Source organism: Nymphalis io, chromosome 12 (assembly GCF_905147045.1).
Source record: "Nymphalis io chromosome 12, ilAglIoxx1.1, whole genome shotgun sequence".
In the NCBI taxonomy this organism is placed as follows: domain Eukaryota; kingdom Metazoa; phylum Arthropoda; class Insecta; order Lepidoptera; family Nymphalidae; genus Nymphalis; species Nymphalis io.
This window is the reverse complement of record NC_065899.1, coordinates 2,714,380-2,729,017: the sequence shown is the minus strand read 5'-3', so window position 1 is coordinate 2,729,017 and position 14,638 is coordinate 2,714,380. Positions and strand designations below refer to the sequence as shown.

Sequence of the window (14,638 nt, the reverse complement as noted above, 5' to 3'; positions counted from 1 at the left end):
ACAATAATTTTTTTGTTTCTCCAACTACACCCAAAAACCGTTGCATTGTTTGTTTTTATTTCCGTTATCAATAGTGCTTTAGCATCTTTGTATGATATCAAGGATTTGATTAAGTTCTGTACTAATATATAATGATAATTTAGCATTTCGTTTTATTAGGCACCTATTTATTTGCTTTAAAAAATACGTGACAACACGTTTTTTTTTTAAAATTCCAAAAGCCTTCGTTTTTAAAAAACATCAGCTTTAAGATTTTTCTTTCTTACTTTTCATTCAATTACAATTTTCTTTTGGTGGTTTTTATTTCTGCGTTATCTTCAAAATTGAAACTTGAAGATATTGATGGTATTGGAATAGCATTCTCTTCAGGTATTGAAATATAAAACACTCAATTAAATTATGAATAAAGAACGGTGTCCACATATATTTTTATGTTAACCTCTTATCTCGGAATGCATATTATGAATTTAAGGAGAATTTAAATAATGTTGTCATAAGAAAATTACAAATAGGAGAAAGAATAAATTAAAATAATATATTTATAGATAACGAAGCACTTTAGGCTATTATTAGACAGTTATTTGTTTACACTGTCGACGAGTCGATATTTTTTATCGAAAATCGGGCCTTTTTGTTAGTTGACGCTGGCAGCACTTATATGATAAATAATTATAGGTAATAAATAATAAAAACAAGAAAAAAAATCCTATTATCTTCAGGATTTTAATGCGATATAACATTCCATCATGCTATGGCATAAATAATCATCACTGAGAAACTATATTTAGGGACAAAACCGTCGTATTTACGCGTGAAAAGACACGCCGGCATTTTTCTCGCTATCGCTTTGACATGAAATAATACGACAATGCATCATTATATAATCTTCGATATGATATAATGATTATTTCTCTGTCTTCTCACTACATTAGAATCGGTTTCTACTACAAAAATAAACAAAAATTGAACATAAAACTCAGAAACGCAGCAACTGTCAAACAACTCGGAGAGATCTGGCCTGAACGTCCTCGAAAGTCGAAGCACGAGTTTTCTTCTTCTACACCATTTCACTTATTGTATGTACTAATACAATTGGACCGTGCGATTGTTATTCGTGGTTGAGATTCTCTCAGAGATATAGAGTTTTGTATTTTAATGATTCATTAAAACTTTAGTATAATAATCAATTACATACCTACATTATAAATATAAAAACATACGTGACTAAATATGACAAGGAATTGAATTAGTTAATTTATAAAATATTTTGACCAACAACTCCTTAAAAATTGTTATCTAATAATTTACAATACATAACAATATTCGTAGCCCTTTATGCGCTTAATCCTTCGATAAAAATATTCCTTACTATTATTCAGTAATGTTCGAGAGTCCTTATATCCTTTTCATAGAAATAAATATTCCATTCTATTGACTAGTAGGGACAAAGGCACAATGGGCAATAACAATGCAGACACTTGTGCTATAAACTAATCATAAATGGAGGTTCTTTGTAAAACATCAACCATAACATCCTTGCGTAAATAATAAAATCTGATTAATATATAATATTGTTTAGAGGACTTACATATTATAAGGTTACTTAAGGTATATATTATACTAAGGCCTACATGTTGTGAAAATAAGATTCCTAAAAATTTTGTTTACGCTCAATGAATTCCTTCGTGCCGCCCGACCCGCGCTGCCGAATGAATTCATAAGCAGCTTGGACTTCGAAAGCGCGCGTGTATCTACTACGTACGATTTAAGTGATGGGTTTTTAATTATATAAATAGGATATGACCGCAATAAAAAAATAAAAGAAAGAAATTGGAAAAAGAAAGTGATTCTTTATTGATATTATAAACTTTTATGAATTATCGTAGATATCTGTCATCTATAAATATTCAAGCGTTGAGATTGGGGAAAGATTCCAATACCGTAAAAAGTATCAGTAATGTTTGATTTGAAGGAATTTAATTTGGTCCTATTGAAGAAAAACATTATAAATGTTTACTCATGATTACAGACTTTTACTTTAGTTGCGCGATGAAGTTAAGAATCATTCAACATTTAAAAAGGTAACCAAATAAATGTTTCATGAATAAAAAGTAAAAAACCATTTTTAAATTGAACTTTTATTAGCAACATTTCTTGTTTATGCTGTTTGTATTTCTTGTTTATTCCAACTCCGTAGGATAAGAGGAGGTTCTATTTGAGCTTGCAAGTTTTACGTAGACAAAAGATTGCAAAAAGTTTATAGGTATGTAAATATATTCGGTGGAAATATTGGATATTATACTTAAAGTTAACGCAGGGTAAAATATTAAAATACGATTTCATTGATATATTAAATTTAGGATAGAATTACCGCTGTACTTAATATCTCCTTTGTGTGAAAAAGGTTACGGGTCAATTTAATGTCCAATATATTTATAGTAAGAATATCTAAATCTATTGAATTTATTTTACGTTCCGAGGAAAAAAATCTTAATAATATTAAGAAAATATCGAATTATTTACTATTTTATCTATTTACATTCAGATTCGTTCAGTCTTTAATAAATCGTTTTCGGTTTGAAGCTGTTCGATCCTTTAATTTCCCCGCGGATCGTCTTTGTAATTCTGACCTTCCCACTGTGGCAGACGCCTCAAAGAAGAGCTTTTTTACAGGTAAACTTAGCGGCAAAAAAGTATTTTGTACCTGAGAATAAGATCTCTGCATCCTAAGACATTTTTTTTTATAGAATAGATATGAGCCACCTGACTGGTAAATGGTCACCAACGCCCAGAGACATTGGCATTGTAAGAAATGTTGACCATCGCTTACATCGACAATGCGTCACCAACCTTGGGAACTAAGATATTATGTTATGTCCCTTGTGGCTATTATTACACTGGCTCACTCACCCTTAAAACCGGAACACAACAATACCAAATACTGCTGTTTTGTGGTAGAATATCTGATGAGTTGGTGGTACCTACCTTGACGAGCTTGCAGAAATTATTCCTACCATCAGTGAATCCATAACGCGTCGTTTGGAGACCGCTCCTATCGACGCCTTATGGGTGACGCGTGATGTTGACAAGGACGATGTCAAGACTGACTGAAACTGATTTTTTTGGATTGTAAATTGATCTTACTGCGCGTATGCCGACCCACCAATAAAACCTCTGTAGGCTCATCGGGTTGGTACCATCCAAATATCAGGTATTCTACCAGTGTATATATATATAATATATAATATACCGTAACCGTAACAGTCTGTGAATGTGCCACTGCTGGGCTAAAGGCCTCTTCTCCTCTTTTTGAGGAGGTTTGGAGCTTATTCCACCACGCTGCTTCAATGCGGGTTGGTGAAATACACATGAGGCAGATTTTGAGTGAAATTAGACACATGCAGGTTTCCTCATGATGTTTTCCTTCACCGTAAAATACGAGATGAATTATAATCACAAATTAAGCACATGCATTACTGGTGGTAGGGCTTTGTGCAAGCTCGTCTGGGTAGGTACCACCCACTCATCAGATATTCTACCGCAAAACAGCAATACTTGATATTGTTGTGTTCCGGTTTGAAGGGTGAGTAAGCCAGTGTAATTACAGGCACAAGGGACATAAAATCTTAGTTCCCAAGGTTGGTGGCGCATCGGCTATAAGCGATGGTTGACATTTCTTACAATGCCAATGTCTAAGGGCGTTTGGTGACCACTTACCATCAGGTGGCCCATATGCTCGTCCACCTTCCTATTCTATAAAAAAAAAAAAAATGCAAATTCAGTGGTGCTTGCCCGGGTTTGAACCCACGATCATCGGTTAAGATTTACGCGTTCTTACCACTGGGCCATTTCGGCCCGTATAATATCTAATATCTAATATAATATAATATCCTGTTACATTATTCACACACGGCCATCTGATCCCAAACTAAGCAGAGCTTGTACTATGAAAATCAGACAACTGATATACTACGTATACTAATTTTCTTCTGTAAATACATTCTTATATAGATAATTACACACAAATTCAGGACAAATAGACATGTTCATGCACACAAATGTCTGTCCTGGGTGGGAATCGAACCCACAACCTTTGGCGTCAAAGGTAAAGTATCTACCAACCATGCCAACCAGCCACACAAATATAATTTTATACTTTTAACACGTTTAGTTGCTGTTTAATTTTGTTTTATTCTTCTCTTAGTCTAGCTAGCGGGGCTATTTGTAGACCTTGGTACCTAAAGCCAGCGGTGCCTATGTTTGATAGCGTAGTTTATTTGATTGATTTGAGATTGATTTGTGCTGTTAGTAGTGCCAATGCATTTGCATAATGGTCTTCAATTATTATCAGGCGATCTATTTGTTCCTCTACATTCCTAAAATACATAAAAATCTTCGATGGCGATACAAGTGATAATGATTCGCACCAACGATATTTTTAATTTTTATTTGTATATATTTAAGGTCTTAATGTATATGTATGGTCTTAATGACATATAAATTAATTAAGATTTAAATAGTAACGGATTCTATGATAAAACAATTAACACATATTTTTTAAAGGCCAAGGAAGAGAAAATCTGTAGAGATGAACTCTAGGAATGATAAAGTATTTTTAAAAGCATACCCATTTTCAACCATTTACCATTGACCCGTTTCAGTAGCTGCGAATCAGTTCTGTATTTCTTAATTTCATATTTTGACTATTTATCTTTAAACGATCTGCAAAAATTATATTCTATTCTTAGCATATATGTACGAAAAAGGTTAACCATTCTCAATACATCGAACATATACCGACCGTACCGAAAACATCAATTCAAAATAAATATATTATTTAACTATACGAATAGGTACATTTTTGTATCCAAGAATATAAGATATTTTTATTGAAGGAGTGGAAGATTTTGACAAGATTTTACTGGTATATAGAATTCGATTCGACGAAATTAAAATTGTAAATATTTAATATACAAAAAACTTTATATCGACATAGCATATATAGTAAACATAAAGTTATATATTATAATATATATGGTAATGTTAATGTTAATGGCTGAGCGTGCCCAGCGAGCACTATTTAAAGTAATTATGTATTTACCATTCCGATTTTCAACAAAAAAGGTTTACGAAAAGGCGGATGTTTTATCTGTGAGAAAACTTTTTGTACACCTATGTATACAAAAATACCATAAAACAGTTGTCCCACTCCTACCCACAACTAAATTCAGTAGAAGAGATCGATTTCCTTGCAATAATGTTACAGTCTCGCAACTAGATTTTATAAAAAATTAAATCAATTTTCAAGAATAAAGGACATTAATAACTACCAATTAAAAGGCAAAACTAAAACATGGATAAAACAACTTAATTATGAAGACGTTGAGAAATTATTAACCACCTCATAAATGAACATCCACATCAAACGCTCAATTATAGCACACACACACACACACACACACACACACACACACACACACACACACACACACATTTACACATTCACGCACACGCGGTTTGGATTTACTTACAATAATTAGTAATAAGACCCTTTGTAATACTTTTTAATAATTGAATGGGAAGGAACTGACCTCTGACGCACGGGTAGCACCAGTTCAGGAGTCAGGGCTACTTTTTATAATATGTATGTATTGGATAACAATAAAGTATTATTATTATTTATTTAATTATACACGACAGATTATAACAATAATGTAGTCAACTGTTTACGTAATACCACTTTAAATTATTATAATATCATAGACAACAATTTACAACAACCACATCACAAAAAAGACAAAAGCTTCAGATCAATAGCCTTGTTAGGTATTGATCACCGGTATGAAGTTATAATATATTAGTTGTTTTGACTATCTGTTGTTTTTCTTATTTTTTGTTAAATGTAGACAATATACAATGTATATATGTTTTAGTGGCGATATACGCAAAGTGTCTGGCAGCGGATGGAAACTGAGAGCTGAAGATCGAGCTCAGTGGCGTGCCATTGGAGATGTCTTTGTCAAGCAGTGGACGACGAAGCGTGATGAAGAGTGATGAATGTTGATGATGATGATATGTTTATAATATACACATATATATACCTACTTCAAAAAGATAAATCAAAATTAGAATAGACTATTAGAATATACTATATATATTCGGAATGTAGATTCTTACGACAATAACCGGTATGAATGTCAAGTTTCTTTTTCCACTAATAAAATTACTTATACATTTAAACTTGCCTGAAAATTAACAAACACTAACGCCACATACTAAAGCGGTTTTAAATGGTCTTAACCCTTGTTAGGGTCATTAGCTTAACAACCATCGAACAATCAAATATTAGCACCCTATCTTATATTGTGTAACGTTACTGACCGTAGTATGTATATTTCTAAACGTCATATATTTTTCGCTGTGCATGGTATTAGTTATCAAGTGTCGTTTACACGTGTCGTAATTACCACGTGTTAAAAATGCGATGCATTCGCAAAGTGGTAGCGATCACTTGTAAAATTTTTATTTAGTGTTTTTCTCAAGCATCTTATAGCGTGAAAAAAAGGCAAACTTGTTCAATCGATACTCGGTTCTTATTATATAATTATTAAAAATATAGACAAAAGAACGTAACAGTTAGCAAATGACAATATTTTTTGGATTATATTATGACATCACTGGTTAGTTCCGGCCATTCTTCTTGTAATAATTGATTAGAACCTAACTTCTAAATAAATTGCTTGAGCAATTAAAGTATTTGGCTTAAGGTCGTTCTTTTTCCAAATACATCTTCTTTACTTAAAGAAATGGATGGTGGTAGATTCCCTTGTAAAATGATAATACAAAGGTGTTTTATAAGATTTCTTGTTTTTTTGGTACATTTTCTGCGTAAAATGTGGTTTATATTTTTTAACAATGGCCATATTGCTCTTTTTTCTTCCTAAAATAAACAAAAAAGCACGCTTTTTGTATACTGCAGTGGACACGAAAGTCCAATTAACGCTAACATAACAGTTATATAACCCATAAATGTAAAGTTTGAAGAAAAAATAGGTTTTATATTATTTTTTTCGTCACCACAAAATACACACTAATACAATGTCATACGGACACACTTATGTAAATGTAGATTATAGTTTCACTGGATGGTATCTTAATGAAATTTGATATTCAAATTAGATATTTTCTATCGATAATAAATATCGAAATCGGTGCCAAGCCTGAAAAAAATAACTAAAGTGTTTCACTTAGCAGTATAAACGGCTTTCGGCGAGCAGCGAGCTAATCTGGGACATAATTGAACAAAATGCAGCAAGCTGCAATCTAAATCCAAAAGTACTAGTTAAAATTGTAGAACAGTAAAGGGTAAGTTTATTTGCTGAAAACGTTTAATATAAATTATTATTAATGAAATCGTGAGTCAAATTTAAATCTTATCCCATCGGTTGTCATGCTATTAAGATCTAAAGCTAAAACCCGCAATGTACATTGATGTCAGTCCAATAACTATATATATATAACATGGGTTTTCCGTTTTTCTGGATTAAAAGGATAGGATACCTACTTCAACATAATAAAGTGAGACCAAGGTGGTTAGAACGCGTGAATCTTAACTAATATCACGGTTCCAACCCGGGCAAGCACCACTGAATTTTAATGAGCTTAATTTGTGTTTATAATTCATCTCGTGCTTGTCGGTAAAAGAAAACATCGTGGGAAACCTCCATGTGTCTAATTTCACTGAAATTCTGCTACACGTATATTCCATCAACTCGCACTGGAGCAGCGTGGTGGATAGCACATCAGTGGGACATTCACAGACTGTTAATGTATCGTATGTTAAATACTTTTAAAATCGGTCTAGCCGTATTTCAGTAAAGTGAACAAAGGTGAGTTTTGGTAAAAATAGTAATAAATAATTTGTACAAACAACAATACTCAAACTAGGTTTTAAGCCCCCCCCCCCCATTTTGAAATACTAAAGTAACAATGATAGATTTATTTCTCATCAGCCTGAGCAGTACCAATAAAGCTCAGTTAAGTAGTACCTTTCAGTGAATATTGTCAATTTGATATGAGTTATCAATTTTTATTTTTTACGTCCGGTCCTTATGGCTCGCAGTCTATCCTGTTTCGATATCTTTATGTAGAAAATATCAAGACTAAACTTAGTAACTTGTACCTACGAATGTATTTACGACTTTGTATAAATTTAATGTGTTGTACAATTAAGCAAATACATTATCTGTGTGTATTATTTAATATTATGGATTGAAATATGAATCAATACAAGCTATACTGTTATTATGCCTAATTTTTTTAAAATAAGGTATAACCTATGTTACTCGCTGTTTAGGCGAAGAATTTTAAAAATAGGTTTATTAGTTTTTGAGTTCATCCATTACAAACAAACATTAAATCTTACCTCTTCATAATACTAGTGTGGATTAAAAACTATAAAATTATATATATTTTGAAGGGAAATATGTCTTTAAGCACAATAGGTCGCTCTTCACAACCGGCAAAATCATCAATTCAATTAGAATTAAAAGTGTGCTTAAGTACATAAATAACCTGCTAAAGTACTTTAGTAATGAAAACTTGAGTATGTTTACAAGTACCGATATTCGCCGGCTTAAACATAAAAATATTGTTTCATATTTATTTGTAAAAAAAATAAGTTTTCTTTTAAATATCATGTTCTATGTCTAAGAAATTTTAGCATCATCCCAAAAATTTTTAGCCGCCGAACAACTTAATCTCTCGCAAGTGCTCGTAAACGACATTAGGGGTTATTATAAGAAATTTTATGGTATACAGTCCCCGATAAACGTTTTTTTATACAATGACATAAGGTTTTTATATCAAAATCGTGGACGGAAGAGGTTCTGTAGATGATATATTTTTGACAGTTTTCATTTTCCCGTTTCATTATTAAAGTATTATTATTTAAAAAAAATTGAACAAAAGAAAGGCAATTAAAGATTTTATATTATTTTTTCAAATGCAAAAAATAAAAAGTTGTTGTTTGCTAATTTAGTTATGGAAAGTCTCTCTAAGCGTACCTTATGATAAGGCATGTAGAATATTACAAGTATGCGGAATATTCCATTGCAGCTTATACGCTTCAATGGAACTTATCACCTCAAGTCTTTCCAAACTACCCACCTTTTCTTTTGAAATATGCACAGCCATTTATCGACATACACGTGTACGTGTTTTACCTTATAATATTATTGACAATAACATTCATTGTCGTGGAGATTGGTTGGATGGTATGAAAGTTGTACTGCAATGCGAAATGTAATGGCAAACTGTAAACGATGTCGATGTCTGTATTAACATTATGATATTAATCAAACAGATACCAATATGCATGTTTATGTAGATAATAATATAGAAGACAGAATAAACATGATTTAAAATAAAGTAAGTTAGTATATCTGCAATAGAGCTGCACTATTGTTTCAAATTCCCGCATGGCTTTTAACCGATTCTCTGATCACAGTTCAATAAAGATGGCTTGCTTTTGGAACTGCTCCAATATCGACAAAGCATTTTTCAATTTGTAAAAACTTTTGTGAATATAATGCAGTTATGTCAAAATTAGCTTGAAACTAGATTATACTATTATATTAAATAAAATAAACATAAACTCCATGGCATTGTATGTAGCAAGTTATAGCAAACTCTTGAAGAAAAGGTTTTTATTTAAATTTAAATATGATTATTATTTTATTAATCTTAGTAAAAAAGTCGTAATTCATCTACAAGAAATAAGTAACATCGACATACATCTGCTCTTGAAGCTAAATAAACTATTCTAGAAATTTTATCAGTACAATATTAACTTTTTACACGCTTCATTTATTTTACATGTTATACATAAAAGCAGGTACTATACTGCGGACGGTACAGCTCTGTACAGTCTGTACAGTTATCATCGTCTAGCAATGTCCTATAATTTGTTATACGCAGTACATAACATTGAAAATAGTCAAACTGCTCTTAATCGATATGTTGGTAACGAATCGCTTGATAAACGCAATTTTTTTAGTCACATGCATTACCAAAATAACCTTTTGTTTTTAAAGTGTTCCGTTATACTGGGCGGTTATGCAGTTTTGAGTCTTATCTCATTCATATTTAGATACCTCCCTCATATTCCTGTATCCCTAAAATTACCTGAAGGTAATGAATTTTAACATTTTTATTCTCCTTTTCTGACCGCTTTACTATAATAATTCCACTCCCTATGATTTATACAAGGACGCTATCTCGCTAGAAACGCGAGTTAGTTCAACAGGAACGTCAAGTCACAAGTTTGATGCTGGGTCGGTTAAGGATTTATTACATTGTTCTGCAGATTAAGATATATAAATCTGTGTATTTAAAGGGTATTAGTTATTACCTCAGTAAGTTTTTACTACACTTCGGTAAATAATATTAGATGTAAATAAATTTATTCGCATCGTTTACTTTTTTTCTCCCAGTGTAAAATCTTACTGTGCGATGTTGTGACCAATTGTACTAATTGAACAACTTGTATGCAATTTGAACAGATTGGATAGACTTAGTGAATTGGTCTCGTTTTCGTTAGCGTCGTTTCAATGATTATGTAGAAAGTACGGAGAGTTTAGAGAGAATAAAACACTTGAAAACTTTTTAAGAGTCGATGTTAACATTTTTTTCTTCGACTTTTCTAAATAAATACTTTAAAAGTAATATCTCTATTTAAAATAGAATTGTCTAAGATAATCTATTAAAAATAAAATAAATCAAATTTACGGTTAATATTTTGTGTTACATTATAGAATACTCAATCAATCAATCAATCAATTCAATCAACAGCCAATCGCTGTCCACTGCTGAACATAGGCCTCTCCCAAGGTGCGCCAAAGCTCCCTGTCCTCCGCCTTCCGCATCCAGTTGGTGCCCGCCACCTTCTTAAGGTCGTCGGTCCACCTGGCTGGAGGGCGCCCTACGCTGCGCTTGCCGATTCGCGGTCTCCACTCTAGAATAGAATAATAGAATACTCGTAATGTAATTATTAGTATAGAATCATAACATAGATTAAATATAGTGAAAACTTTTAAAATTTCATTTTTATGTACCTAATCATTTATTATCAGCTATAAATGTTGTCCTAATAAGATTAACATGGGTTAGAATTTTACATAGAAACTCACGTTATCACGTAAAAAATATACGTATGTTTTTGGATTTAGGTCATAATAATATATAAAATAATTTACTAATACATTAACATAATATATTGTACTGTGAATAAAGAATCACTTTACTTTACTTTACTTTTTTTATACTTTATTGTACAACACAAAGAGAGAAAAAGAATACAAAACATGATACAGCCTAAATAAAAGTAGCATACAATTTTGGCAATCTTATTGCTACATAGCGATCTCTTCCAGACAACGAACGGTGTAAGGAATAACTCATAGGAAATGAGGTAGGTGGCGCTGTAATAATAAATAATCTATAACTAAAACAAACTAATGAATAAATGTAAATATAAAATACACATATTATATATCAATAAACAAATTATATTATCAGTACATATAAAATTACAAGTATATAATATAAATACATAAGATATAAAATAAATACGAATAAAAGCGATAAGTCATTAAACAAAACAAGCAAAAGAAAAAAAAAGAAAAATACAAAATAGAAAAAAAAGAAATTATTGGTGATAAGGCATTTGAGAAAATAAGTGATCTTTTACAAATTTTTTAAAAGTACATATGGATTTGGCCTCCCGAATGTTTAAAGGAAGGGCATTCCAGTGCTTAATGGCTCTGGAACGATTAAATACTTATTAATAAGGATTCTACAAAATTTATCTGGTAAAATTCAAATGAGTAATTAGCAAGACTTTGAAATATTACTTGTTTGCCAAAGTATAATGTAAGGTAAAATCTGCGTGCAATCAGAATGGGATCAGACTTTTTGGAACTGAGACACGTTAGCGGTAACGTTGGCAAACTCCCATCGTTAACTCGCGAAACGTAACTTGTTTGTTAGGGTGGATTTTACTCGTGATTCGCTACTGCATTATTTTTGATATTTGTTTAAAATTATTATGACAATAAATTTTTATGATATGATGACGAAATAATTCCTGCAGTTGAAAATACATACATACAAAAACCTACATAAATATCTAAATATACATAATCTGTGAACATCTTATAACGCTTTTATATTTGTCAGAGTATAATAACTATATTTTGGAAATCTTTTGCTGACGCTCTTTCACTCGAGAGCTGTCATTTTCGATATACGTGATAAAGTTTGGTCCCATTCTGAAAGCACGCGGCTTTTAAATGCAAACATTTATAATTAAGAAAATACTACGTATAATGTTTGAAATATACAGCACTAGTTGAAACAAGTATATTTTTAGATAATGTATTGAAGTACGTATCTATTTTATTTAGTTCTAGTAGTAGTTTTAATTACGAGAAACGAGCGGTTTCAAGTCATTTCTATCCAATGCAAGCGATTTCGTAAGTAACGACACCTTTTTTTAAAGGGATGCTTTTGAATTACGCCTCGTACTTCTCCATCCATAAAAGAAAACAATGAGGGAACATAGTAACCTGATATTAAAGTATCTGAGTTATTGACTTTTTAAACAGGCGCTTGAATGACGTTAAAGGTTTGCAGCACTCTTATATAAAAATGTTTGGAATATCCTTCCTAAATACGCCTTTACATTACAAAACAAAAGTCCCAAACAAATATTTAATCTAATAGTTTATGCTACGCGTACGCATTTAGGATTTTATACACACACATATATATATATATATATATATATTATAAAAGATTTGTACAACTCGTTACCGGCTTATTCAAATTTATGTCATTTATCCAAAGGTCATTTGTAAGAGAACGCTTTCGTAGCAATTTTGCGTAACTAACTTGACTTTTAGGTAATACTTTATTGATATTATTCTTTTTATATAGTTTATTTTTAATAATAATGTAATAGATTCAACTACATTACCAAGACGTTTGAGAAAACCGTGTCATAATGTTTGTTAAACACTCTGACTACTGTCGAGTTCATTGTTTACTTTGGCTAAGGGCCAGGGGATGGTGTATCTCAATTTGTTCGTGGCTAATGCAGTTTTTATTTCAAGCTTTAACAAATACACGCTACTTCTTTACTTTGTATCTGTAATAAGAATTTGAAATACATAATAACAATGAAATGGCGTTTGAACTCAGTAATTAAGAATTAGATATTTCAACACGGAATAACATCTTAAAAATTGAATCGAATTTCTGAGCAGTGTAAAATATGTTTTTTTTTTAAAAACTGACCTGGAGTCTAAATATCACCTATATTTGTAAAATTTGCTTATTTTTTTTAATATTAAAGAATTTTTTTTTTTTTGGGCTGTGTAACTAGTTACATGGGACATAAAATGTTAGTTCCAAAGGTTGATGGCGCACTGACGATGTAAGCAACATTTCTTATAATGCCAATGTCTATGGCCGTGGTGACCACTCAGCATCAAGTGGCACAACTACTACGTATTTATGCTAATGGCGGTAGAATGATGAGAGGGTGGGTACTAACCACCCAGACGGGTCTTCAAAAAGCTATACCACCAAGTAGTAGAAATTTGGCATATATATTATGTATACATTTCTTAAATAAGTTCAATTAAGTGTTTTGCTTATAAAAGAAATATACTTTTGCTTATAATAATAATAATATACAGAAACTCAGTATATAGTACACACAAGCAAGAGAGTATGAAGTGAGTTGAGAGTGGCGGCGGAGAGGGGGCATCACGACATTCAGGACATAGAGAGTGCCATACCGATTGTCGTTAAGGCATACAGTCGGTTTCACTCCCAAGGTGCTTTACATCAAAATTAAGAAAATTGATAAGTAAATACTGTATTAATAGCATGAGTGACAATCATTACACGATAATTTATCCTTGTCAAACACACGTTGATTTAATTAATGAGAACGAAATAAGTCAACTTAAATCGAGCCCGCACTTAATTAACATGTATATACATATATTTGTAATACTTAGAGAGAGCAGAGCTGATTTAGTGATGAGAGCACGTGGATCTTCCCGATAATATATCGAGGAACCTTGTCGGATGTAATTATTTCGCCATCAACCGACATTGAAGAAGTGTGGTGGAATAAGCTCAAACATTTTCTTAAATAGCAAAAAAGGTCTTAGTAGTATGATTTATTTATATACATATAATAATAATAATAATGTCCTCTAGACCGATTTCGGCCATGGCGACCAATCTCTAGAGAGATTAGCCAACTATGCAGGAGATATTATAGTGCACAAGTGTGAGCGCAAACACAGGTGCACTCTCTATTCCTAACTCTCATAATCCGATGAGACGACAATCCGACACGACCGGAAAGAGTTCAGGCGCAGGACCAATGGCTTTACGTGCTTTCCGAAACCCGGGAGTGTACACACTTCCAACTTCCAGACTCCTTTTTTTTTTTTTTATATTTGCCGGGAGGGCAAATGACTCTACTCCACCTGATGGTAAGTGGTAGTAGAGTCCAAACGCGACGACGGCCAGTACAGATGGGAAAAACGTTCTGCACTAG

The 14,638-nt window shown here is 32.1% G+C and overlaps 2 protein-coding genes across 2 annotated transcripts in view; one reads left to right on the top strand and one right to left on the bottom strand.

Moving 5' to 3' along the window:
• The window catches only part of LOC126772258 (uncharacterized), a 347,965-nt gene that overhangs the window by 218,192 nt on the left and 115,135 nt on the right, over positions 1-14,638 (bottom strand). The gene's annotated exons all lie outside the window — the stretch shown is intronic.
• The window catches only part of LOC126772183 (kelch-like protein 5), a 343,872-nt gene that overhangs the window by 259,840 nt on the left and 69,394 nt on the right, over positions 1-14,638 (top strand). The gene's annotated exons all lie outside the window — the stretch shown is intronic.